At 43.5% G+C, this 27,237-nt stretch overlaps 1 protein-coding gene across 2 annotated transcripts in view; it reads right to left on the bottom strand.

Moving 5' to 3' along the window:
- The window catches only part of GPC6 (glypican 6), an 802,940-nt gene that overhangs the window by 133,939 nt on the left and 641,764 nt on the right, over positions 1–27,237 (bottom strand). The gene's annotated exons all lie outside the window — the stretch shown is intronic.

The following is a 27,237-nucleotide window of genomic DNA, read 5'->3' as shown; positions in this document are numbered from 1 at the left end:
AGCAGACGCACTTCTTGTATAGGAGCCCCGCTAACACGTGATGCATGAAGGCTTGGAAGCAGTGGGAGCCATTTTGTAAACCGAAAGGCATAACCCTATACTCATAGGTGCCCAAGGGCGTGAACATGGCCGTCTTCCACTCGTCGCCCTCCCGCATGCGTATAAGATTGTACGCCCCTCGTAGATCCAGCTTGGTGAAGATGCGTCCCTTTCTCACCGTCGCGAGCAAGTCGTCGATCTTGGGCATCGGGAAAGCCGTGGGCTTGGTTTTCGAATTTAAAATTCTGAAATCAACTACAAGCCTCTTCTGGGGCGTGTCTTTTTTCTTCACAAAGAAAACAGGACTGCCCCCCACTGCTTTGGATTCTCGGATGAATCCCCGCTTCAAATTGTGATCTATGAACTCCCTGAGCTCTTGCAGTTCGTCTTCAGACATGGAGTACAGTTTTCCGGTCGGCAGCGTTGCCCCCGGCAGGAGGTCAATCTTGCAGTCGTAGGGTCTGTGGGGAGGCAGCTTGTCCGCTTCCTTCTCGCAGAAGACCTCCAAAAACGCCTTGTACTTGTCGGGTACAGCTTGCAGCATGCCCAGTTGTAGCTGTGGGTCCTCCTCTTGCCCCTCGTCCTCCTGGTTAGTCATGATGCAATGTTCTGCGCAGTAGGAGGAGCAGAAGGTCAATTTACGCTGGTACCATGCCAATGCCGGGCTGTGCCTGTCCAACCAGCTCATGCCCAACACTATGGGCGTGTCTGACAGTTGGGTGACGTTGAAGCTGATGACTTCGCGGTGATTTCCAATGCGCATCACCATTGGCGGCGTTTGCTGTACCACCTGTCCCCCCAGCAATTCTCTTCCATCGACTGTCACTACTTTCAGGGGCATCGTGGCAGGCAGGAGCGCTATGCTATGTTGCTTGATGTAATCCACCCCCATAAAGTCTGCATTGCTACCAGAGTCAATGGTAATAGGCACTTCCATGGTGAGCCCATTGGGAAGCTGGAGTGTTGCGGTGAGCTGCACCACTGGTTTGGGCGGGAGGGGGTCTGTGGGCTGTAAGATTCCTGGGGACTGCTTCACTGATTCGTCTGGCTGGGCCCCAGCGGCTCTGCTTCCAGCCAGACTTCGTCGTTTCCGTGCTGCGGTTCCCTCTGCTGAGCTGCTTCTGTTACTTTTGCTGAGGCTGCATTGTGCTTGTGGAGCCTCTGGGGGCACTCTTTTGCCATATGCTGAGCACTTTCGCAGATGTAACACTTCCTGTTCCCTCTAGGAGGCTTCACCTTGGCTGCTCCTGGTGTGAGGGCTCTGGTCGCTGACTGAGCCTTGGCACCACCTATCTCCATCGGCTCCTCTCCCCCTCCCAGTGGAGGCGTGGACTGAGCGCGCGCTGAGTCTCTGGGGAAGAAAGGAGGTGCCCTTGCTGGCGTGCGTCCCCAACGCCCTTCATCTTTGCTCCAGGGACGTTCTTCCAGCCGCACACCAATCGTCAACGCCTTCTGGACCACTTCTTGAGTGCTCCGTGGCCTCTCCCCCCTTGCGATTTCGTCTTTCACAGCCCCGTTGAGCCCCTCCCAGAACAGGTCCCTGACGGACGCTGAGTCTTTTTCCCATCCCAGCGCGTTGACCAATGCAAAAAAGCGGGAATGATATTGCCTTACAGTGGCTCTGCCTTGTTTCAGACCGTGAATCTCTTTTCTAGCGACATCTACGTCTATCTCCGATAAAAAACAAGCGTCCATCGCCTTAATGAAGGCTTTTGCGTTTTGGAGGGCTGGATCATTATCTCTCCACAGATTGCGCAACCACGCTTTAGCTTCTCCATGGAGATGCGTTAGTATGAAGCCTACTTTCTCCTGCTCATCTCTAAAGTCCTTCTCCAGCAACTTTAGCGCAAAAACTACGTCTGCTCTGAAGTTAGGATATTGCTGCAGACTCCCATCGAAATGCGACACCAGGCTCCCCCCTCTCTTCCCGAGCCCGATCCCTTCTGATTTGGCTGCCGGTGGCCCCTGTTTAGTCAACATTTCCAACCTGTTTTGCAGATCCTTGCAGACAGCATCTGATTCCTCTTCTCTCCTCCTTGCCGCTCGTATTTCTGCGTTAAGTTGTACCACGGCTTCTTGCAAAGCTGCCAGTCGTTCTTCTGTAGTCATCTTGTGCTGCTTTTGTGAGCTCGCGAAGCACCAATCTTCGCCCCTCGCTGCGTCCTCTCACGTTGCGAGGTTCTTTGAAATTGGAGACAGGACTTACTGTCAGAGCTGCCTCCAGGTCCCAGCTCACAGAGGACCAACGCTAGGCTGTAGTTATGTACAAAAGTCTTTATTGAGATTCAGTCTCCATTTCAAAGCCGCAGCGTGCAGCTCTACGTCCCGAGCTTAGACCGGCGAAGTCCTGTCTGAGTCTCTGACATCTTACATAATAAGAAAAACACATATCTGTACGATGGGACCACCACACAAGTCTTGGGCTACACATTGTATTTATGTATGACTGCTCTTTCAGATGTTGGGTGTACAGTGGTACCTCAGTTTTCGAATGTAATCCGTTCCAGAAGACCGTTCAAATTCTGAAACTTTTGAAAACTGAAAAACTCAATACAGAAAATTCAATACAGAAAACTGAACAGGGAAGCCGTGTGGCATGTTTGACTTCCAAGGCATGTTCAGAAACCGAAGCATTTACTTCTGGGTTTATAGCGTTGGAAAACCGAAATGTTTGTCAACGGAGACATTTGAAAACTGAGGTACCACTCTATAAGGAAGCAGCAAGAAACAATATCGAAAGTGGTTCTGATTTACTGAAATGAACTCATAATTTTAGATATTTAAAATACACCATACAAACAAATGCCACCTAGGTCTACACCCTTCAAAGACACACTCTCCTCTTTTCTCTGAGCAGGCATTGATCAGGATGAGACGTCAGCATGGATCACAATATGTACATGCTAGCCTACATGCATGACTGCTATGGATGTAGTGTGCATTGGGGTGTACAGTAAAACTGCTATGGAGACATTCAAGCCGATATGAGCAAGTTTGGCTTATGGGTGTCATCAGATAGATATGGTTCTGATATCACCTCGATGTGTACATATCACCTTGACCAGGGCTCATGTCTCATTTTGTGACTTTTAAAACTATTTAAATGTCTGTAAACATTGGTGTTCTGAGACATCTTGGCCAATTACAGCTCTGGGTAGTTAGTTTACTTCAGGTTTTCAAACATTACAGATGCTCTTTGAACACTACAAAAAGTTATCCAGGATTGAAATTCAGGACTCTTTCTTCTGTAAAATATGAAACTTCACTTGAGCTTTGATGGCAAACTGAAACCTTTTACATCTTTACAAGAAACTCGTATCCATTTTTGGTCCCAACATAAAAGAACTAATTTTTAAATACCACACAATGTTCAGGCAGTCAGGTTTATTGCTTATAGCCAAAGGCTGCTGCAATGTATACAGTGTTATTAAATAAAATATATACTAGTTTGATACAAAAACTTAAAACATTTGCATTGTCAAAACATGACCTAATCTGCACAAAGCTATAAAAGGGTAAAGGGACCCCTGACCATTAGGTCCAGTCGTGGCCGACTCTGGGGTTGCGGCGCTCATCTCGCTTTATTGGCCAAGGGAGCCAGCGTACAGCTTCCAGATCATGTGGCCAGCATGACTAAGCCGCTTCTGGCAAACCAGAGCAGCGCATGGAAACGCCAGAGCGATACCTATTTATCTACTTGCAGTTTGATGTGCTTTCGAACTGCTAGGTTGGCAGAAGCTGGGACCGAGGAACGGGAGCTCACCCCATTGCAGGGATTCGAACTGCCAACCTTCTGATCGGCAAGTCCTAGGCTCTGTGGTTTAACCCACAGCGCCACCCTCATCCCTCCCAAAAAGCTATAGGAACTCCTTAATATACAAATTGAAACATTAGACAATAAAAGTTATGAGCTAAAATCACCGCAGGGCCACTAATATATTAAAAGTAATATTAAATAATACAATAATGGTCACATAGGGTCCTGCTTTGAAGTGGCTTGTAAATGCATGCAATCAGATCTGAGATCTCTAATGATTTGGTTCTTCCAGGACCTAAAACATAAATTTATAACTTTCATTCCAAAAGAGTCACCTGGCTCTGATCGCAACGTTTCAGAATTGTGAAATTATGCATCCAGAGATGAATTTTGAACTTCAGAAGTTTGAGAAAGATTTAGAATCAGAAGGGAAGGAGAATCGGTGGGTTGGTTTTTTGTTTTGTTTTTATAGTTTGCTAATGTGAATGGGTGAAAGAGGAGAGCGCAAAATATGGTCTGAAGCTCAACATCAAAAAAAACAAAGATCATGGCCACTGCACCCATCACCTCCTGGCAAATAGAAGGGGAAGAAATGGAGGCAGTGAGAGATTTTACTTTCTTGGGCTCCATGATCACTGCAGATGGTGACAGCAGTCACGAAATTAAAAGATCCCTGCTCCTTGGGAGAAAGGCGATGGCAAACCTATACAGCATCTTAAAAAGCAGAGACATCACCTTGTCAACAAAGGTCCGTATAGTTAAAGCCATGGTTTTCCCAGTAGTGATGTATGGAAGTGAGAGCTGGACCATAAAGAAGGCTGATCGCCGAAGAATTGATGCTTTTGAATTATGGTGCTGGAGGAGACCCTTGAGAGTCCCATGGACTGCAAGAAGATCAAACCCATCCATTCTTAAGGAAATCAGCCCTGAGTGCTCGCTGGAAGGACAGATCGTGAAGCTGAGGCTCCAATACTTTGGCCACCTCATGAGAAGAGAAGACTCCCTGGAGAAGACCCTGATGTTGGGAAAGATGGAGGGCACAAGGAGAAGGGGACGACAGAGGACGAGATGGTTGGATAGTGTTCTCGAAGCTACAAACATGAGTCTGACCAAACTACGGGAGGCAGTGGAAGACAGGAGTGCCTGGTGTGCTCTGGTCCATGGGGTCATGAAGAGTCGGACACGACTAAATGACTGAACAACAATGTGAATGGATCTACCACATGCTAAGAAACAGTGATCTTACTGGATCACAGAATCATAGAAATGTAGAGTTGGAAGGGACCACAAGGCCCATTGAGTACAACCCCTGCAATGCAGGAATCTTTTGTACAATGTGGAGCTTGATTCTTCAGTTGTGACTGTGAGTAGAAGGTCTCCAGGCAGGCTGGATCAGCTGTTGGTCAAATCTGTTATTGCATGTGTCAGGGGCTCAGGAGCAGAGGCACAGGGAAGAGAGGAGATGGAGAGCAAAGGGGAAGAATCCGAGGGGAGCGTAGGAGAAGAGGACAGTGGACCAAGGGATTCCATGAGCCTTTCCAGCGAATCGGAAGATTCACAGAAGGGGGCGCCAGTGGCCAGGGGTAGGGGGTTCCCAAGGGGAACGCCCCAGGAGCAAGGGGGCAGCAGGGACTCCCAGAGCAGTAGCTGGAAATCAGGACCAGCTTCCCCACCACAGCAGAGTGGGGGGGAAGAGTCCCAAGGATCGGGGCCAGTGCATTCCCCACCAGGGAGAGAAGATAAGGCAGGACTGACCACGCCTCCATCAGAAAGTCGGACAACGGAGGAGAGGTCAGATCCGGCCAGTGTCCCGGAAGAGGGAAGCAGTGACCGAAGTACTGTAACGGTTAGGAGAAAGGTCACTGGGCTGGCGCGAGAGGCAAGTTCAAATGTACAGGAGCGCGGGACAGCAGAGAATGAGGATTGGGAACCGGGTCCTAAAGCCCGCCGGAGGGAGGGGGAGGAGCTAAGCGACTCAGCGTCGGAAGAGTCCAGAAAGGGCAATGCCCCAGCGGGCAGGAGGACCCAGAGGAGGAGAGAGCAGCGTAAAAGGTGGAGCAGGGCTAGGATCTTAAACTGGTGTCATAGGGGAGGAGACTCAGACGGGACTTCGCCGATCTAGGGTTTAAGACGTAGGGCTGCACGCTGTGGCTTTGAAATGGAAACTGAACTTCAATAAAGACTTTTGTACATTACTACAGCCTAGCGTTGGTCCTCTGTGAGCTGGGACTTAGAGGCAGCTCTGACAGCATGGTTTTGGAGTTCCATAAAAAGCAAGAGTTACTATCCAGAAGCAACCTGTGTGATATTTTAGGGATGTAGCAAGTGTGTGCAGGAACATAAGATCACTGGTCCATCTCACTCAGAACTGCCTACTGCAATGAAGGGGATATTCTCAGCCTTACCTGGAGAAACAAGAGATTTGGCAGGGAAAGTATATATTCTATCACTAAACTACTGCCTGTCAAAAGTACTATTACACAGAATAGGGTAGTTACTATTATTTATACACCCAGCTGTTATTTGGCTTCAGGAGCTGCCGTATTTCACTCACTATACTGTGGATATTCCCCCAGTCAGTTCAGACTTTGGGGTATTATCATTGCCATAAATATATACCTTGGACAGGGCTTTGCTTCAGCCAGAGCTCACCGGAACTGTTCCAGCACCTCTCAGGTGGGTGCCATTGCCATTCTAAGAGAACAAGGGAGGCGTTCATGGTGAGTTCCGGCACCTCTTTTTCTGGCAAAATAGCAGTGACTTTCTATTTCACTTTAATACATTGTAGCACCTGTTTCGAGTCGCCTCTAGTTTATATCCATGCTCAGTGTATCACTAGATTATATGAAAATCTCACAACTTTATAGTTTTTTTTCAAGCTATATACTCTCAGGGTGGGGAGTATGGGGTGTTAGGGGAGGGATAGTACCCTGGTGAGGAACATGTCAACATACAACAGAGGCCACACCCCATGAAATGGCTTTGACTAGCCAGCTAAACCAGGTGAGGTACACTCCACTGCCTCTCAAGACAGACAGATGCCCCCAATCTCAGGGTACCATTTCCACTTTTACCTTATGCAAAGAACCCCTTGAAGTTTTGCCACTAGACCTCTGAACACAGCAGAGGATTCTGGGTAGTTTTCTGTGACATATGCTAAATTCATGTGGGATGCTTGACAAGTCTTGGACTATACTCTTAAGACCTCATTGTTGAGCCATGTGGACTGAGAGTACACTTACCCCAAACTCATATGACTTCCCATTGGAGAGGAAAACAATGCGGGCAAGTTGTCTCTCAATGAAGCATGTCCAATGATTTTTATTTTTTTAAAAGAACTCAATCAGTTTTCAAGGAACCAGAGTGTTCTCTGGGACACAGTTTGAAAACTATTGACATAATCCATAGAAAATTACTTTGGACTGTGTGGAAATAATAACAATAACAATAACAATTTATTATTTATTCCCCCCCCCCCATCTGGCTGGGTTTCCCCAGCCACTCTGGGCGGCTTCCAACAGAATATTAAAATACAATAGTCATACATTATTGAGAAATATAGAAATGTGTAGCAGATTAAATGTAACTTCTTACCATTCCTGAGCCACACTTCAGTTGAGCTCTGGATACAGAAACCAAGGAACACTCACATCTTTACTAAACAATTTTCAGAGCTATTTGCATTATGCAATAAAGCCTAAATTTGCAGCAATATTTAGTGCAGATTGCAGTCACCCCCTATTTGTACCATACCATTTTACAGTTTATTGGCTTTATTAACTGAATTGGTGTTTTCTGTTTTGTTCTCTAATGTAAGGGAAACATGCTTCTCCTGCTCCCTCTCATCTGTAAGCCACCTTTCTAAATGAGGTGTTTCTTACATTTTTCTGTTTCTAGTGAAGATAATTTAATATACAAATAGCCCCAATTCATGATAATATATGTTGACAGCCTGATAGCCAGTTGTGAATTATAAATCTCACACAGGCAAAATGCAGCCTGCTTTCTTATCAGGTCAATAAACACCATTGCCATGGAAAGGTCTGATTCCATGCATATATAATTTGGAAATCCAGCAACAATTTTTGGGGCACCAGTTCTCAAATTAAATTGGATATATGTCTAGTTCACGCTGCAATACATAAATTATGCTCACTGAGTCACCAACACAGCGTAACACAGAGGTACACCATGGTTGCAGTTCAGATCATTTCTAGAAAAATACAGTTTGAGGAGCTGATGGGATGTGGTCACTTCTCACAATATGCTTTTTGTGTACCTGACTAGAATAAACAGGTGGCAGTTAAGACTGGAATTAACGTTGCTTTTTCATGGCAGAAATATTAAAAAATGTTGCTTGTGAAAGAATCGGGTTGCCCCAAGCTTCTGTGTGTTTTGACAGTAAAGTGGAAATTTAAATGTGTATGTGTTTTGTCTGTGTGTGTGTGTCAGTTGCAGCTGCCACAAAGGCAGTGGAACAATAGGAAGATGAAACATCTAAGTGTTGTGATCTGTGCTGACGTCTCATCCTGATCAATGCCCGCGTGGAAAAGATTGTATCGGCAGAAATGTATATATAGGCCAAAGAAAGCCACACACTTTCTTTGTAAACATAATGGCACATAATACTTGTGGTGTTATGAAATGTTGCCTTCAGGGCTTCTCATACTGACTAGCCCTTTCCTGCTGACAGCCGATAGGAGCCAGAGTAGTGGCTTCTTCCTTTTAGCAAATATGATTGCCTAAGTCTCTTCTCGCTGCATTCGTAAAGCAGCTTGACAGCTCCATTAAACAAAGGATGCAGCATTCCTCCCATCCCTATACATTTTTAATGCTAATGCATACAGATTTTCCTTCAGGAAATGTTTCTTTTTTATGATCAGTGCCCAGATTAAAATTTTAACAACTTTCTTTTAAACTTTAGAAGAGAGGTGTTCTTAACACATTTGCAGCCAGGGTTAAGAGAAGGAATTTGTCATTCGCTGGTATCACTTCAAAGAAAGTCATCTTCTAGGCTGCATGCTCCTACTTTGTCTTCACTCCCCGGGACTGAAGCAAAGTATCGGAATGTCCCTAAGGGCACATAGTACATCCTGTTTCACAAATGAAAATAGGGGCTCTCTTGTGTGCTTGTTAACACCCCTGTTCTCATATCCAAGATCACAGTCTGAATCCCAGTTCTCACAAGTAATTACATATTACTGAAGGTTCATCTCTTCCTGATTTAAGCTACATTCATTTCTCCCGAAATATTATTCACCCTAAGGTCCCAGGATGGGAGATAACCTGTCCTGCACTCATGTCTGAAGCATGTGTATTAAAATTGATTAAAAATACCAACAGTTTTCTTAAAAACAACCCTCCAGATGCCTTTGGACTCCAGCTCTCTCACCAGCCCTAGCCAGTAAGACCAATGGTCAGGTGTGGTGGCATCTGTGGTTCGTCAACAGCTGAAGTGCCTCAGGTTCTATCTCCACCCCAGTTTTAAAGATACATATTGCAACAAAGACAGTTGCACTTGTTATGGAACAGCAAATGAATAATTTTCAGCAGCATTTGCTATCTGGATCTGCAGATAACGGAATACTTGAACCACTGTAGTCTCTACATGGGACTACCTTTGAAGGTGACTCGGAAACTACAACAAATACAGAATGCAGCAGCTAGACTGATGACTGGGAATGGACACTGGGACTATATAACACCAGTCCTAAAGGATATTCACCAGCTCACAGTATGTTTTGGAGCACAATTCAAATTGTTGGTGCTGACCTAAAGGGCCTTGGTTCAGTATACCTGAAGGAGTGTCTCCCTCCATCGTTCAGCTCAGACAATGAGGTCCTCCTCTGAGGGTCCTCTGCTAGTTCCCTCACTGCAAGAAGCGACGTTACAGAGAACCAGGCAGAGGGCCTTCTTGATAGTGGCACCCACCCTGTGGAAAGTCCTCCTTTCAGATGTCAAGGAGATAAAGAACTACACGACTTTTAGAAGACATTTGTATTGGGAAGTTTTTAATGTTTGATGTTTTATTATGTTTCTGTATATGCTGGCAGCCTCCTGGTGTGGCTGGGGCAACCCAGTCAAATGGGCGGGGTACAAATAATGAAATTATTATTATTGGGTGACCATGGACTTGTCACCTTCTCTCAGCCTAGTCTACCTCATAAAGTTGTTTTGAGGATAAAATAGGTAGAGGGAGAACTATGTAAACCACCTTGAGCTCCTTGGAGAAAAGATGGGTTAGAAATGAAATCAAAAATAAATAACAAGATGCATGTGTGCACAGCTATAGTGAAGTCACTTTGTCTCTCCAACCTTACCTTAGCTATACTGTGGATATGTTTTTCCCCTGGGGTGGGGGTGGGGGTGTTCAGGATCTAGCAGAACCAAGTAGTCTCTCTCAGCTATGGCTAGGCAAATAATCCCCTTCAAAACCTGCAGGTGGCAACATTTGGGGGCAACCTTTCTTATAGGAGGAGGTTGTAGAATGTTTTTAGGAGCAGAGAGTTTACTAGTAAAAGCACAATGAGCAACATCTTTCCTTCCCCCTTCCAACTTCTTTTTCATGCTAAAGAACGATGCCACTCTATTTGCGAATGGAATATACTGGGAACAGTTTGAGGTGTTCAGAGAATCAAGATGCAGTTATGTGTGTATATATGAATTATTATTTTTTAACCAAAAATTTCCTGTATTCATGCAAAGCTTACTAAAAGAGATACAAGGCAAGTAAATTGAAGAATTAAGAATGGAAAGTACTAAGCATCAGATAAGCCCAAGGACAAATTATAAGGATATGAAGCCCCAGGGCAATAGAGGGCTTCTAACATCACCGTATAATATCTGATGTTTGATGGAGCACTATTAAATATTATGGGAGACTAGGGCTCTCATCAACACATCTGTTAACATGGCCCTTGAGGTATTTGGGGGTGCAATGCAGGTAACTCCTTGAGAGCTTTTAACCTCATTGTGAACAGTTATATAGTGCCAAAACTAGGTGTCTGGGTTTTCTGAGGATGCCCAATATCACACAAGAAAGTTAAAATAGAGACTCAGGAGAGACATTTTCTGCTTGATGCCGAAAAGAATTTCAACAGTGTTAGCAAAAACGATAAGAGCAATTACTCCTTCTATGGGCTGAGGTTGGCTTTTTATTTCATTCACTAGCAAAGATGGAGCAATTAACTTGTGGGTTACAAAGGTCTCTGCAGGAAAAAGTAAGCTCTATATAAGGGCGACAAGAAAATCTGTCTATAAAAGGAATGGCCTGTCTCTTTTTTCTCCCCCCTAGAGCTGCAGGAATATATACTGCAGCTATATTGAAATTGCACCCACATTTGACAAAACTTCGAACTTCCCATTTTGTCTTTGATCAAGACGCTCTAAATATACCGACATCTAGTCTTCAGAAATAATATCTACTCTTTGCTTTTTTACGAGATGATACATCAAACTTGCATGAGTATTGGTGGTCAAATCCATGCATAACACAATTGTGTTTCAAATACAGATTTTGTATGTCCAACTACTCACATGGCAGAGTACAATGCATATAGATATAAGGTTCCTGGTTCAATCCCTGGTATCTCTAGAGAGGTCTGGAATAAGGCCTCACCCACCTTGAAACTCTGGAGAGCCACTTCTAGCCAGTGTAGACAATACTGGATGGTGATTTTACTCCATCTAAGACAGCTTCCTATGTTCCTAACAATAATAAGTCTTACATGTGTATATATCTTTCAATATATGGTTCAATATGGTCCAATTCTAAACATTTAAACCTCTAAACTGGAATTTGCCATGTTGGTTTCTTATCCAGGTAGATGGAGATATCATCAATCTAGAGACCATACTCTTTTGATATGATAAAAAAGGGAAGTAGAATGTGGACTATGCTTATAAAATTAAATTACCATTTAACTGGGGGTTACTTTCAAAGAATGACTATGTTTCATTTTGTGTATTGTTTCAGGCAACTCCAATTGGGTGGATTCACATTTAAATGTGAACTCAATTGAATTTCTCCTGCAACCCAGGTATACAAAATATGGAACATCATGCTATATCTATATACAGTGGTACCTTGGGTTACATACACCAGGTTACAGACGCTTCAGGTTACAGACTCTGCTAACCCAGAAATAGTACCTCGGGTTAAGGACTTTGCTTCAGGATGAGAACAGAAATCGTGTGGTAGCAGGAGGCCCCATTAGCTAAAGTGGTGCTTCAGATTAAGAACTGTTTCAGGTTAAGAACGGACCTCCGGAACAAATTAAGTACTTAACCTGAGGTACCACTGTACTGTTGCAGCACATTCTTCTTAACCCATTGGGCCAGTTTGGGGCTCTCTTAATATGGGTGGTGCATGGAAGGGCTGGTTGACCACCACATTACAAGTGTGGAAGAAGGCAGCTTGTCTGACCTGTCCAACGTCCATGTGTTGGAGATAGTGGTATTTGTTTAGATGCCCCCCGCCCCTCCCAAACTGAAACCCTGCCAACTTTTTGTTTTGCCACTCCTGCTCCATGTGACACTGATGCATATCAGCACATGTCAGCGAGAAATGAAATGAGAAAAGAAAAGAAAAGAGGGTTGCGGGGGAGAAGGATCACATTGTTTGACTTGGAGATGTAAATGCAAAGCCACATCTGATGCCTGGATTCAATTTTCAGAGCGACTTTCTCATTATAAAAATGCTAAGAAAGAACCCGCCGTTATCATATCAGTCTATTGACTGGGGAGAATAGGCCCCCGACTGTCAAGAAAAGATAGCCAGTGCTGAAAGATTCACATAGTAAGATAGGCTAGCCTTGCATCAAGGGAACTATTTTCTATGGGCTAGACAAAGGGTTGTGTTTGGGATTTATTCCCACATAACCTCACTGTAACTTCTGCTGCACTTTATATATGCTGTTCACAGAAACTTATCTTGTTATAAAGTCTTCTTGCTTGATAAACTTGGCTTGTGCCTTGGATTTAACTTCAGGTCAATGGGAGCTCAGTGGATTGAGCTTGCTGCGTTTACGAATGAGGCCTCGGGCTGCAGCACATGGAATATGCAGTATGTTTGGGATTGCAACAATTCTCCGGGGCTGCTACCCGCTCCAAAGGAAACTGGTCTCACTGTGTGACATAGTCTAAGGGGGATTATACTCCATTTCCTTTCTTTGGAAAAAGGCAAGAAAATTATAACCTTATATTGAACATTTCTATAAAGGGTTCTGCTTTGGTATGCTTCTTCCACTCAAGAAATAATGGTCTTGAGATATGGTTCCATTCATTTACATAAACCTTTTGACTTTCATGGAGCTGGCATTATTATAAACACCAAACAGTAGGTTACAAGTGGGGACCTGCAGCAACTGTGTTTTTAATTTTTTTAATTCTTTGATATATAGAAATACATACCCATTACAAAGTATCTTTTTATAATATACTGAGATAAAACAGCTACTTGATCTATAAAAAGATCAAAGTCAGAAGGAAGAAAATACAAGTAAAGGAGAAATCTAAAGAAGGGGAAAGCAAGAGAAAAGGAAAAGAAAGAAAGCAAAAGAAAGAGTAAAATAAAAGGAATTCTGGCTCTCTGTAACTACATATGATATTCATTTTTTAAGATCCAACCATTCTATCTTCTACAAACCAGTATGTTTTCAATCTTCAAATACAGTGGACCCTCTGGATACGAACTTAATTCATTCTGGGGGTCCATACGTACCCCGAAAAGTTTTCAAGTTGAGGTGCTGCTCCTGCACAGCGTGTGGCACGCTAGAGCACTTCTGTGCATGCATGAAGGGAGCTTCTGCACATGTGCAACCCGGAAGTATACATTTCTGGGTTTGCTGTGTTCGCAACCTGAAAGTTACGTTACCACTGTACAGATATAACAAATTCATTTTCTCTTTCATGCAAAAAGTCCATAAGAAATTTCCAATCCTTATGTTAGTAATGATTTTTCTCTAATTAAACATGGGGAGGGACCTGCAACAAATGCTGATGTGTTTTCCAGACCCCTAATAGGAGTGTTACTGTTCATGGCTACAGCCAGCCTGGAACAAGAACCTTGTAGCACTTTTTTCCTTTCCTTTTCACCTTCTAGAAACCTTCCCTGACTGTGCTCCATAGTGCTAAAGACAATATTCTCCTGGCGGGTCCTATCTTAAATGAAGTACATAGAACAGGGGATCATGGTAGAACCTTTTCAGTGCTGGGAAAGACAGTGGAAAGATCTCCTCACTGAGGTGCATCTTGCTCCTGCTTTATAGTCATTTTGATGCCAAGTAAAAGCTCACCTTTTCTGGACAGGTTTTTAGAAGCAGAAGGGTGAAGTCATTTTGCAGGTTTGGTGCCCCTATTCCTCTCCCTGAGCTACACTTCCCAGACTGGTTTTGCAGGCAATCCCTCTTCAAAGAAAACAATGGGAATTGTAGCTTTGAGAGAGGAATAGGGTCTCCTGGTGACTGAGCACCCTTCACAAACTTCAGGTTAAAAATTCTTTGGAAGAAGCCAAACATGCTTTAAACATAAATAATAATAATAATAATAATAATAATAATAATAATAATAATAATAATAAATTTTATTTATATCCCGCCCTCCCCAGCCAAAGCCGGGCTCAGGGCGGCTAACAACAATAAAATAATACAACATTCTAAAATCGTATGGTGTGAATGTGTCCATGTTGAATTGTGCCAGGAAACACAGGCAACAAGCAGCAAGGATACTCGTTGCTAAGTATTGGAAAACTCAAGATTTGCCCACGCTGGAAGAATGGCAGATACAACTGATGGACTACATGGAGCTTGCAGAAATGACCGGCAGAATCCGAGACCTGGGAGAGGAAGCCGTGGAAGAGCACTGGAAGAAATTCAAGGACTATTTACAAAAACGTTGTAAACTGTATGAGTGCTAAGAAGGATGAGAGATTTGAAAATAACAGGGCCCATAAAGTTAGTAGATAATATTATGAGAATGAGTGAATTTTATGAGAAAAACAAATTTTGAATGAACATTGTGTTAAAGTTGGGTATGTAAGACCTAGATAAAAGTATTCAAAGTTAGGGACAAAACATTGGAAATGTGCACAATAAGAATTGAAACAAGGTGATAAGTTGCTTGTTAAAGTTTTATAATTTGGAACGCAAGAGTGGGAGATGTGAGGAAGTCTAAAGGATGAAGAAAAGATGGGTATCAGAAGATGTTAAATTTTATGTTTGTTCCTTTTTCTATTATCTGTTTATTCTGTCTTTTCTCTATTGTATTAACAAAACTTTTAATAAAAATTTTTATATATAAAAAAAGGAAACACAGGCAACAAGTGCAGCTGCTGCCACCTTCTAAATCACTGGAAGTTTCCAAAGACTTTTCTAAAGGAGCTGCAGGTATAGAACATTTCAGTAACACAACCAGGATATAACCAAGGCATGTACAAACCTGGCCAGGTCTAAACTTCTCAGGAATGGGTCTCGCTTGAGTACCAGCCTAAGCTGGGCAAAGTCACCCTAACTGCTATTTGCTATTTAGTGAAAAAACTTATCAATAAGTATAAGTATTCTTGCAGGGAGCAATGTTATACAGTGGAACCTCAGTTTTCGAATGTAATCCATTCCGGAAGACCATTCGACTTCTGAAATGTTCAAAAGCTGAAGATCAAAGGGTGGTTGGCAAAATCCATTGAAAAAATGGAGAAACGTGACTCAGAAGCTATTTGACTTCTGAGGCGCGTTTGCAAATGGAAGTATTCACTTCCGGGTTGTTGGCGTTCGGGTTCCGAATTGTTCATCAACAGAGACGTTCGAGAACCGAGGTTTGACTGTATCATATTTTTAAATAATCAACTAAAGTGTGTGGGCAAAGACTGGCTAACTTGGTATAGTGAAGAACAAGATGTTGACTTAGCAACATCTACCTCTTCCACACACCCTGTGGAATAGTCCTGTGTAACTTGAAAACTTTAAATGCTAATTGGTTCAAATAAAAATGATATCAAAAAGGAGTCTCAGCACTCTCTACTACTTTGTACACAGCATTTCATTAACGCAGTTAAGCATTTATTAAATTTGTTGTTGCTAGTTACCAGCCCTCTGCTTTTTATGGCTAGGAAGATTACAGCTTACTGCTACTTGAATTAAACTTTCTAGTTTTTATTTGGATTTTTAAAGCCTTCCTATAAATTGCTAGAACCAAAATATACACCAACGCCGTGAAAATAAAACAGAAAATCTTTAAAGAGCTGCAATCCAGAAAATGTGTATGTCTATCACGGATCATAAATATAGCCACAGATAATTGTAAACATATGGTAAGTTACTCCTACATAGTTATATTCTGGGAACATAATTGTGCTATATAGTTTGTTGAAATCACTGAATACTCATAACTTGAAAATCTGTGAAAATATCCTCAATGCCTCTCCAGCAAGAACATATACAAACAAACAAACAAACAAACAAACAAACAAACAAACAAACAATGGAGAGAATATGATGTGTGTGTGTGTGGCCAATTGCATTCTCCCCACAAATTCAAATTTAAATGTACCTTGCACACAAAAACCCCCTGAAATTATTTGTCTAAGCTTTGCTAGGTTTCTTACCTGCACGCACCTCTCTTATGACTGCTATTTTCATAACCCTCAAAACACTTCTGGAGATTAAGGGAGCGACCCCATGCACAAGAAGCTGGCATAAAGCTAGCCGCTGTAATTTAAGCAAGCGTAGCATTACATCAGATCCAAAATCTGCACAGCAGTGGAGCTGTTGCTTCTTATCTGCCCAAGCCTGGCAGAGGGAAAAGAAGCCTGCCACTCCATGTGAACAGGCTGAACAGGTTTAGGATTGGGCCTAAATCCCACCGGCTCTGGTTCTGCTCCACCCCCACGCCCGAACGCTCCTTTTTGGGGACTGGCAACAGCCTTGGTTCAGATGTATGAATGATACAGCGGCATATCTTCATCTGAGTGGGAGACTTAATACTGGCTGAGCCAGGAATCAGCTGGCTGTGCCACAGATCTATTGCATCCTAAGCTGCCCATTCCAGTGGATCTTGCCATAGCATAGCCCTCTTAGTGAATCCTTAAACAGGAAAGGCAGCCCTTTCAGGACAACTACTGTAGCTATACCCTTGATATTTGGCAGGATTCATCACCTCAGAAAGCACTACCATGCCTACAAATTTCATCCCATTCTGCCAAGTTAAAGATGGTTCAGAAATGGCACAGAATCCAGCATACCCTGGAGTTGTTTGCCTATTATATGGCTCACTTTAACCACCCTGGAGGGGCTAAAATGCCCAGAAATATCACTTCTGCCCAAAAGGAAAACATTGGTTTCCCCATAATAATGAATGGGAATTTTGTTTTTTCTTCTTTTCTGAATCAGGATTGGATTCATATCAATACACCAAATCAGATATCTGTTGAAGCACTTAGGGCCAAAGTAAGTAGTTTTCTGAAGTGTAAAATCAGCCCCCAAAAGCAATATTATGGTCTCAGTGGATATCCCAAGTTCATACCGATATTGATACCGTCAAACAACAACAACAACAGCAACAACAACAGTTTGGTATTGAAATAATTATGAAATGTATTATTCCTCAAAAGATGGGATGGATCTACACTCATGGTTTATAACGTTAAGGAAGGATTAATGAATGATTTACATAATGTAATAGGCACATTATGTTTTGCTTGTAACGTTAATGCATTATTAAAATGTGACACGAGAGGGCGCTGTAGAGCAACCCAGAACCGGCAGTAAGGAAAATTGCACTGTTATGGAGGAAACAAGGTAAGGGACATTTTAAATTTATCAGTATGCTCTGTGATATTTTAGAACAATTTATCTAATATCGTTCTAATAACGTTTAAAAAGTCAGTGTAGAGCCAGCCATGGTCTGAAGGACCATCAATCTTGTGCCTGTATGGAGGCCATCTTGAGTTCCATTTTGGAAAACAGAAAATATAAATAGGAAAATAGGATATTATTAAAATCAAAGTGTATGCGGTTGTTTGTGTGAGAATGCTGTCGCGTAGTGAGAAACAAACAGTACTATACCAAAGTGTGCTTGATACCACAGGAGTAAGTCCAACTGAATACTTAAATAGGAATTAGAATAACCCACCTGAATGATCATTCTTGCACTTGTCAGAAGCGCTCTAAAATGACTGTCGTCTTATGGGTAATTCAATGAGGACGGCATCTCCCTTCCATTCAGTGCCTGACAGTAGCTAAATCCTAGCTTAAAGGGGAGTGTATGATATATTACATTTTGCTGCTATTGTTTCCTGCAGCAGCCAGACTCTCTTTCCCTCACCTCACTCTCCTGCTTCCGCCTTGGTACTGATTATACCCAAACCTGCTCATTTTAAAAGATCAGATGAAATCACAGTCTGAAGTGGTATGGCTGCAGGGTAGCTTGAAGGGACTAGACCAGAACACGTTAGGCAAACGGCTTATTTTTCACAGTGGCTCGAGGAGCTGGGAGGGGGAAACAAGGCGTCACCATGGAGAAAAACCTTTAGATATTCAAAACCAATCTTATACTATAAAAGAGAGGGGGTTGAAAATCCTCTGAAAGCTAAGCCAGCATCTGCTCGGGACATTGTGCTTAGAAAGGCAAATGAAATGGGTGGAACAATTTAAATATTTTCAAGGAAAGATTATTCTGCCCTTAAGGTATCACACACAGCAGTGCAATTTCCAAATATTCAGAAATAAGAAATGTTGCAGTTTTTCTTGGGCAACAGGTGTGTGGTTTACAGAGCGCAGGTGGAAAAACTCCTGCATCAGCTTCTAGCTAGGATGTTAGCAGTAACTGGGTGGCCCAAATGAGAAGCAAGATGGAATCAGGTCCAGGGACACATAAACGTATATGCATAAGGCAGGCAGGAGTTCGGAACAGATGGTAGGCTAAAGGGACAGATTTATAAAAAGTGCAAGGCATATGGAAGCAAAGGTCAAAAATGAGTCGGTTTGGGCAGCTGAAGAAATCCCAAACAAACCCTACAGGCAAAAACTGCCCTGCACCTGCTGCTCAATTTGGTCCTGTTTTAATGAACTCAAGAGATGGCAAACACAGGTGTTTGATGGATATAGGGATCATTTCCTGCGGTGTATGCTTATCCCTTTGTGTTCACAGCTCTTGCCTCTGGTCACATGAGTTTTGCCAATTCACAAGGCCACCTGAATTCAGAAGGCTGCACTAGGGACCCTGTGTCCCTCCAGAAATTGTGGGACTACAACTTCCATCATCCCTGACTGGAGCTTATGGGAGTTGGAGTCCAACAACATCTAGAGATGTTTCCAGCCTAGCAGTAGGCAGTAAAGGCATCTGCCTGGGGCGGCTGAGCTCCAGGGACTTATAATGGTCCAACCACGGTCCTGATATCAGAAGGGTGGGCCCTTCACCTATAGGTGTGGGGCAACAAATAACACTTTCTGTAGTGACTCACTGTGGCATTCCCTCTTCCCAGAGAAGCAGATGACCACCACATTATTGGGCTTCAAATATCAGGTTAAGACACTTGTTCATCCAGACCTCTTTGGTGAAATTTTATTAGATTGTCCAAGGTCCTAGAGTCATTGCAAATTACTGCTATACTCACTGTCTGTAACACCTTTTGCACGATTGATTGTTTTGTTGTAAGTTTGTCATTAAAACTGTGTTTCGTTAGCTTCTCTCTTCCCAAGTTTAGCCTTGCCTTTTGGAAGGAGCTTGTTTATAATGATTACATGCAGTTGTGCTGGTGTACATATAATCTGCTTTTGTATAGAATATAACCTGGCAAGGTGAGGATGCTCTCTGAAGTGGCAATTTATAGATTTGCTCTTGATCGAGGAAAAAATAAGCATCAGTGTCTATGTTGCTTTTATTAATAGCAGCGTTTGCATATTTGTTATTATGCAGACCCGACTGCAAAGCATTTTAAACCATTTTTCATACAGTTTAAATTATGGGTCCTAGTCTAAGGTGCAATGGTATGGCAAGATCCTCTGGGATGAGTAATTTAGGATACAGTGGATCTCCAGTTTAGACAGCCTATTCCTGCCTTAGCCAGGCTCAGTTCCCAATTTCAGCTCAGCTGAAGACAGAGGCACTAATTTCTAATAATAGTAACAATAACAATAATTTATGACTTATACCCCACCCATCTGACTGGGTTTCCCCAGCCACTCTAGGCGGCTCCCAACAGAATATTAAAAACACGATAAAACACCAAACATTAAGAACTTCCCTAAACAGGGCTGCCTTCAGATGTTTCCTAAAAGTCAGGTAGTTGTTTATTTCCTTGACATCTGGTGGGAGGGCATTCTACAGGGCGGGCACCACTACCGAGAAGTCCCTATGCCTGGTTCCCTGTAACTTCACTTCTCGCAGTGAGGGAACCACCAGAAGATCCTCAGAGCTGGACCTCAGTGTCCGGGCTGAACGATGGGGGTGGAGACGCTCCTTCAGGTATACTGATGTTACATATGTGACATCGCAATGAGAATGTGGTGGCAGCACAGTCCCAGCAGCCAGTGCCACACAAGAGTAAGACAGGGGAAGCCACCTCAGACCAGTGGCGGCAGCAGCAGCAACAAGAGCTGCTGGCCACCAAAGCCATGCTGCCTTGGATGTAGGGTGGTATATAAATTTAATGAATACTATTACTACTAGGACTTGCCGATCGAAAGGTCGGCGGTTCGAATCCCTGCGGCGGGGTGCGCTCCCGCTGCTCGGTCCCAGCGCCTGCCAACCTAGCAGTTCGAAAGCACCTCCGGGTGCAAGTAGATAAATAGGGACCGCTTACCAGCGGGAAGGTAAACGGCGTTTCCGTGTGCGGCTCTGGCTCGCCAGAGCAGCGATGTCACGCTGGCCACGTGACCCGGAAGTGTCTCCGGACAGCGCTGGCCCCTGGCCTCTTAAGTGAGATGGGCGCACAACCCCAGAGTCTGTCAAGACTGGCCCGTACGGGCAGGGGTACCTTTACCTTTACCTTTTTACTAAAAGAATAATGAGAATTAAAATGCTAAAGTCAGAATCTGGAAACCATTGCTAAATGGGCAAACTTTACAGTCCTTGCTTGAAGCATTCCAGACCCCACTGGCACAGAGGGAGGGAGTTGTGTGTGTGTTTTTCTAATCAAGGAAGGTCTGATGGGGCCAGCTCAATGCAGAATCCATTACTAACCTGGTTTCGAAATGATAGACTACAATTGAGGAGTTCCCAAAGCAACGTCTTTAGGAGTCCCAAATGATCCCAGTCATTTCACAACACAGCAATATAGCTTTTTATTTCTCAGAGAGGACGGAACGGAACTACAGCAGTGAGCCAGAAAAATTTCGGAAATGAACAGTTAAAAGAAGGCTGAACTGTAACTCTGTGCAAGAGCACACATTACAGGATAGGCTGGGTCCAATTGTGCAGCCATTTCACAAACAAAGAGTTCCGTGGGCATCTATGAAAGGGCAATCTGCCCAGCTAAGGACCTCTAATGAGGCCCTTTAGGAACCTAATCTAATAGCAAACTAAGGTATGTGACAATTATTTTGCAAGTATTTCCCAAGTCTAGTATTAAGATCCAGGATAAAGCCTAATTACTAATCTTAACCATTCTCAAGACTATTTTAGAGTCCTTTGGAGAGGATTTCAGAATCAATTTGAAAGATAAACACTGGTAGAACTGCAGAAATTGTCCATCGAGGATTACTGTTTAGTCTTGTTCTGTCTCGCATCTCTGGAAAAAGGCATTTTGTTTAACTTGTAAAATGATAGAGTTGCACGGGACCTCATAAGAAAGTAAGAATTTTGCTGAATCCGACCAAAACCCGACCAGATGGTCCTGGGAAGCTCAGAAAAAGGGCATGGTAGATATTCCTGTCCTTTGCAAACATAGGCATGAAGACCGTCAACCCAGAGGTTCTGTGTTGAACTGTTATACTTAATAGCCATTGAAAGATCTATACATTATGCATTAGGTGTGCCGCCTTGGCCCCACAATTGAGGAGGCCCGGGGCTGTGCAACATCACCACATCATACACGCATACCTGAAGATGAGTTTAGTCATAGCAAGAACCACCACTGAGATGATGCGGATGTGTCAAGTGAAGTTTTGGTCCCAACACTGGATGCTCAGACACAGCTGCAGGACCCCAGTGGTGATTCCTGAACCCATTCAGGCATGTTTCTGTAAAAAATAGCCAGTAATTCAATGAAGCAAGTCTGATTTTTAAACAGAGTTTTCTTCATCACAGTATGGGGAACCATAACTGAGTCCATATTATTAAATGCACTGCAAGGGATACAAACTGACTTCTAGTAACTGAAAAATGCCCTTCGGACACCCTCCACCCGAATGTGACATCCATATTCCAAGAGATCGTTTCTATGAGATCTGGGATAATCAGGATGTCCAAATCCATTATAAATAATTTTAGAAGCTCATACAGTCGTACCTCGTACTTCGTTCCAGAAGTCCATTCGACTTCCAAAACATCCGGAAACCAAGGCGCTGCTTCCGATTGGCTGGAGGAAGCTCCTGCAGAGAATCGGAAGCCCCAGAAGTCACGCTGCATGTTCGGGTTCCAAAGTATGTTCGCAAACCAGAACACTCACTTCCAGGTTTGTGGCATTCAGGAGCCAAAACGTACAAGTGCCAAGGCGTTTGGCTTCCAAAGTATGACTGTATTACCGTTTCAAAACAAAACGCAGCTTCATGTTGTGAATGTCTGTAATACCCAGGGCTTTTTTCAGCCGGAATTTGTCAGAGCTCAAGTCCGGCACCTCTGAGGTAAGCACCATTGCCATTCTAAGAGGGAGGTGTTCATGGTGAGTTCCGACACCTCTGCTAAGACCTGTTCTACCAGTATCAATGTATATTGATGGGTGATATATGCAGCAGCCTTTGCCATTTTCTCCTTTGTGGACATTGCCAGCATCAGTCCAATGTAGAAGCCATTTTCCATGATTGGAATGTGCTGTGCTTGTGATAATTTTAGCAAGGGCATACTAGTTACTTGTATTGCAGCAAGGCATGTTGTTTTTAATGAGGTAGAGCTACTGTAGGGTAATAATCAATATAGATGGCTGGAGACAGCCCTGCAATGGCTTTTAATTCATACAGATTCAATTATTTCAGCAAATGTAAGCACACGAGGAATAAATATGCTAAACAGTTCCAAGCTCCTTGATCCTAAAGTTAATTTCTCTACAACAATGTGCAGTCTTTTATAAAATTATGTGCTATGAAAATCAGACGACGGTTGGTTGGAAGTATCCAGTGTCTGAAATATTTGTTAAACATTATCTCAAGAGGCTGTCTGGATTGTTGCGGTGATGAATGTGAATTATAGAGTGCATTAACAATGTTGACACTTCTATGACAATTTATCACTTTTTTAAAAAAAGCAAAACAAAATCTTGTCCGTACCCCCACCTTGCCTCTTTTATCCAGGAAGCATCAGCAGTAAATGGGTGAAATCAAATCAAAGAGTCAGCAGTGAGTTCTGCTGCTCTCCCCTGAGGCAGAAATGAAAAACCAGTGGGGCTTACTGTTAGTTCATGAGGCGGTAGAGGGTTTTCTCTCCTTTTCCCCCGCCTGTCAGCAAAACCAAGAAAAGCTTTGGTCTCACTTCATGGGGTACTTCAATTACAAGGAGTGGCCTGTCTGCACCCTTTCATATCAAGAGGCCCAGCAGGTACACTACATTACACACACAAATAAATAAATGCTGTTGTGATTTTCACACATTTAACGCTCACATGAGAAGATTGCACACTTAAGAAAAAGGTCATAGGCTTAGTGGTAGAACATCTGTTTGCATGCAGGTTCAAGCGATGGTATCTACACAGGGCTGGGAAAGACCACAGTTTGAAACTGTTGAGAGCTGCCAGTCAGTGTTGAAAATATAGGCAACCCCCCATTAACGTGGGGGCTATGTTCCAAGTCGCACCAGTGAAACGGCATATATTTGAAACACCATTGAAAAAGCCTGCAAACACCCCGTTCTGCCTCTGCCCTGTTAAGTATACAGTGGTACCTCGGGTTACATACGCTTCAGGGTACACACTCCGCTAACCCAGAAATAGTGCTTCAGGTTAAGAATTTTGCTTCACGATAAGAACAGAAATCATGCTCCAGTGGCGTGGCAGCAGCAGAAGGCCCCATTAGCTAAAGTGGTGCTTCAGGTTAAGAACAGTTTCAGGTTAAGAACGGACCTCCGGAACGAATTAAGTACTTAACCTGAGGTACCATTGTAGTGATTTAATTTACTGAATCTGGGAATGCTTAAATGCATTACTGTCCGTTTAATTCTGGAATGCTCCCCGGTAACTCTCGTGTGATTTGTTAACTCTGGTCACATGGGAGGTCTCTATTTTTGATGTTCTCCCAAATAAGCAGGAAGAAGAAGTGTGCTGGAAGGAGAAAGTGGAAACGTCTCAGAAGGAACTGCATGACTAAGCTGGGTAAGGTACAGAAGGTTGAGTGCAAGAGCTGGAAAGAGAGAAAAACACAGTTTGTTTGAATATTTAAGGAAGAAGCTGTAATCTTCACCTAAGAAGGACTAAGCCCTTGCTTGGATAAGCATGTGAATGCAAATACTTTGCATATATTTTTGTTTAGCTGTAGCTTTTTGTATATTTTAACAAGTGTTTAATTTCAAGGAAAGAGTCGGTATTGCACATGATTTGGCTTCCTAGCTGCAGTTCAGCTATTCTGCCAACATGCCGTGCCCTGTTTTGCCCGTTTTTAGGTCACTTTCAGGTTCGGCACAATGTGTAAATGGGAGGTTGCCTCTACTGAGGTAGGTGGTTTTATTCAATATCATGCAGTTTTCTATGTTCCTACGTTTTCTATGAGCTTTGAAATATGTGCATGAGTCAGAACACATTTGTGAAACGCAACCGGAATTTGTACATTCAGTGGGTGGAGAGATAAATGTTCTCTTCTCGGTCCAAATTACTTTAAAGTCTTTAAAAGATTGCGTTTTTTCCATAAAAGGAAAAAAAAAAGCCAGCAAAAGTAAAAATGCCGTCACTCTGGAAGGGAAATCATATGAACCCTGCATATCATCTATACATAAGACATATCAGAACTCATAAATCGTGGTGGCAATATACTAATAGTGTATTTCATGGATCATAATGACTTTATCTTGATCTAAATCATCCAAAAGTACATCTATGAATTATTGATGCCTTTAGCACTCTGGAATAATCAATCCTCTTCTCAACTGTGATATAAATTTCACTACAGTCTTCATGCATGCAGAGACCAAGCTTACACACTCAAAGTGTCAGGTTAAATTGGTACTTGTCCCTCTGCTTGCATTGAGCAGGGAAACAGCAATGACCCATAAGATTGGGTTTCCAGTGCCACCACCTGATGGTACCAAGATGAATGTGCTCTTTGGACCCTATGGCCTCTGTAATATCATGTGTATGTAGTTGATTTAATGGAAGAGGAATCGAAGGGGAAGGGAGTGGTAGACATGAAGTGCTTTATTCAGCCTGCAGTCCTCTCAAGAGACTGGACCATCACTCACTCCAGCAAGCAGAGGCAGGGCAGTTCTGCTATGGTCATTACAACACAGAGGAAGCAATCTGAAAGGTGTGGGGAAACCCTCATGTAGTTGGCTGCTGGGTTGTCTGCTGGTATTCAGGCCCGTACCTCCCAGTAGCCATAGAAAGGTAAAGGTAAAGGTAAAGGACGGTGACAGCAGTCACGAAATTAGAAGACGCCTGCTCCTTGGGAGAAAGGCAATGGCAAACCTAGACAGCCTCTTAAAAAGCAGAGACATCACCTTGCCAACAAAGGTCCGTATGGTTAAAGCTATGGTTTTCCCAGTGGTGATGTATGGAAGTGAGAGCTGGACCGTAAAGAAGGCTGATTGCCGAAGAATTGATGCTTTTGAATTATGGTGCTGGAGGAGACTCTTGAGAGTCCCATGGACTGCAAGAAGATCAAACATATCCATTCTGAAGGAAATCAGCCCTGAGTGCTCACTGGAAGGACAGATCGTGAAGCTGAGGCTCCAATACTTTGGCCACCTCATGAGAAGAGAAGACTCCCTGGAAAAGACCCTGATGTTGGGAAAGATGGAGGGCACAAGGAGAAGGGGACGACAGAGGACGAGATGGTTGGACAGTGTTCTTGAAGCTACAAACATGAGTCTGACCAAACTGCGGGAGGCAATGGAAGACAGGAGTGCCTGGCGTGCTCTGGTCCATGGGGTCACGAAGAGTCAGACACGACTAAACGACTAAACAACAACAACACAAAGTGACCCCTGGACGGTTAAGTCTAGTCAAAGGCGACCATGGGATTGCAGCGCTCATCTGGCTTTCAGGCTGAGTGGGCCGGCGTTTGTTTGCACACAGCTTTCCAGGTCATGTGGCCAGCATGACTAAACCGCATCTGGTGCAACGGGACACCATGACGGAAACCAGAGTGCACGGAAACCAGAATGCACGGAAACGCTGTTTACCCTTCTGCCACAGTGGTACCTATATATCTACTTACACTGGGATGCTTTTGAACTGCTAGGTTGGCAGGAGCTGGGACAGAGCTCACCCCGTTGCGGGGATTTAAACCACCAACCTTCTGATCGGCAAGGCCAAGAGCATCACTGGTTTAGGCCACAGCGCCACCCATGTCCCTAGAGTGGGTGCACAAGAGGGTTACTGCTCTGATATGAAACCAGTTTTATGGTACAGTGGTACCTTGCGTTACAGATGCTTCAGGTTACAGACTTCACTAACCTAGAAATAGTACCTTGAGTTAAGAAATTTGCTTCAGGATGAGAACAGAAACTGCGTGGCGGCAGTGGGAGGCCCCATTAGCTAAAGTGGTGCTTCAGGTTAAGAACAGTCTCAGGTTAAGAACAGACCTCCGGAACGAATTAAGTTCTTAACCCGAGGTACCACTGTATCCATATTCAGGCTCCGCTAAGTGCTCTATTGCTCTAACTCCTTTTGGGTGCAGCTGCTCATTTTAGCTGTGTGTAGTCATGGCTGCGTTATCATTCTTCGTCTTTTATAGCTCACTGTCAGTGCTCCCCACTCTCAAACACTTGCCAACCAAGCTAAGGTTGTTAACAAACAACCTTATTTTCAGAGAAATACTCTGGGAAACCAGAGCTGGCAGTCTAAATCCTAATGGGTGCCTTGCTGGGAAGTAAGAGCTGCCCCAGATCTTTGAAGGTGGCATCTAGATGGTTCCCTTCTGCTGGACTGCAACCACTCTCAATTTCTCTGTGAAGGTGACATGTAAGGTAGACCACACTGATGGAAATGTCAGCCCAGTTTTATGGAGACACCATGCAACACATTAAAAACAACTGCATATGTCTTCTACTATAAAATTACACTGATACTTTGTTCTGCCCCAAGCGCTTAGGAAGAACTTGATATTTAGCAGATACTAATTCTAGCTGACATTAAGGGAGAAAAGGCA

Source organism: Podarcis cretensis (genome assembly GCF_951804945.1).
Source record: "Podarcis cretensis genome assembly, chromosome: 4".
In the NCBI taxonomy this organism is placed as follows: domain Eukaryota; kingdom Metazoa; phylum Chordata; class Lepidosauria; order Squamata; family Lacertidae; genus Podarcis; species Podarcis cretensis.
The sequence above is the reverse complement of the archived record's forward strand: the minus strand, read 5'-3'. Positions and strand labels throughout refer to the sequence as shown.